Consider the following 1,769-nt stretch of genomic DNA (forward strand, 5'->3'; position numbering starts at 1 on the left):
CCTTCTCCTTTTTTAGAAAGTAAGGGTCCAATCCTATCCAACTTTCTAGCTTTGGTGTAGCCACAATGCAGCCCCGTGGTAAGGGAACACATGTTCCCATACCTTAAGAAGCCCCAGTGACTGCCCCGCCACCACAGTATACAGCACACACCCCACTGGCAAAACTGCATCAGCACTGGAAAATTGGATAGGACTGGACCCTAAGCCACTTCTAACTTTAACGGGGAGAAGGATGCCCTCCCTTCCTCTGCAGCTAGAACTTTGTCAAAGCACCAGGTGTTGGAAGACAATGCTTCAGGCTGGCCAGCTATTATGTGGCTGTCTTTTGCCCTCTGCGGGTTACTGCGTTTTCTGAAAGCAGAGATAGCTTCTTCAAGCTAATGGAATTGGCTGCTTTTCAGCAAATATTAGAATAACTGTGTGCATAACAGAGTACTGTGGGTTGAGACTGAGAGGGACTAGGCAGTACATTGTGCATGGTCAGAGCAGAGGGCAAAGAATCCAGAAATCGGATGGGCAAGGTTGTGGAAAGGAGGATAACATTATCTAAGATCAGTTGTTAAACCAAAATTACTCTTTTTATATGGATTAGAGCGCAATCCAGGAGTGCTCTTGGGCTGGGACAAGTCCCTTGCGCTTACCCAGAGGTGTCATAAAAGTGCCATAAGCACTTTTGCGCTACCATGGGAGTCAAGAGGCTGAATCCAGCCTTGCTATGCCAGTGGAACAGTGAGTACATGCTGGCTGAGTCAGGCCAGCGTGGGGTCTGGTGAGACCGGGGGTGTTCTGGAGAGGGGGCTGAGGGCACATGGCAGGCAGGCAGGCTGGTAGGAGGACCAGGCTCAGGAAGGGAGTGGTACCAGGATCCAGCACTTAGGCTGGATCCTAACCCCCTCCCAAGTGGCCCATCCTTACACCAGGCCACTCAGATCTACACCACCTCTTTAGCCCCATAGGGACAGCTGCCACACAACACGGGGTAAGTGGAATGAATTCTCCTTACTCCAAGTTGCGCTGCAACCTTGACCAGCCCTGCTCTGGATGCAGCTCAGGCCAGCTTGCCTGCCTGCTCCTGGGCATGTCATGATTGTTCTGCCCACCTCACATAGAAAGAAGTGCACCGGGCACACCTTTCCCCTTGAACATATTTTATGTATTTATTTACTGTATTTCTATCCAACTTTTTCCCTCTTACGGGGACCCAAAGCATGAACAAATACTTGCATCTGACCTGCACTGAGGTCCCTCCTTTTCAAGCTGCAGTGAGCATGGGACCAGTTCAGGCTAATATCAGTACTGCTGGAATAGCACTAAAAGTGCTGTCACAGGTTCTTGCTGGTCTGGTTTAGTTCGCCATGCCTGAACAGAGACTTTGAGAAAAGAAGTGGCCTTGTGAGACAAGGCTTCTGAGTTAGGATCTCCTTCCAGGAGTTGGGAGGAAGGTACTTGGGAGAGAGAATTCTTGAGAGATACCTGAGAAGGGCTTGAAGTGTAGAAGTTGGAACAGGGGGGAAATTGGTGAGGGCAACAAGAAATTTTCTTAGAGTTGGAGGCTCTGTTAGATACAAGCCTGTAAGTAGGAAATTGAAACTACATTTGTTGGTTGGGATATCTCTTGGGTTTTGTTCCTGGCTGTGAATTTTTAATGAGATGCTCTTAATTATTTTTTTATTTTTTTATTTTTTGCTTCTCTATCCTAAACTTCCCCTGTACTTCCTTTCTAATACTTTCTTCTGGCTTTGTCCATTTATCTCCCTACAGATGGCACT

Source organism: Tiliqua scincoides, chromosome 2 (genome assembly GCF_035046505.1).
Source record: "Tiliqua scincoides isolate rTilSci1 chromosome 2, rTilSci1.hap2, whole genome shotgun sequence".
Taxonomy (NCBI): Eukaryota; Metazoa; Chordata; class Lepidosauria; order Squamata; family Scincidae; genus Tiliqua; species Tiliqua scincoides.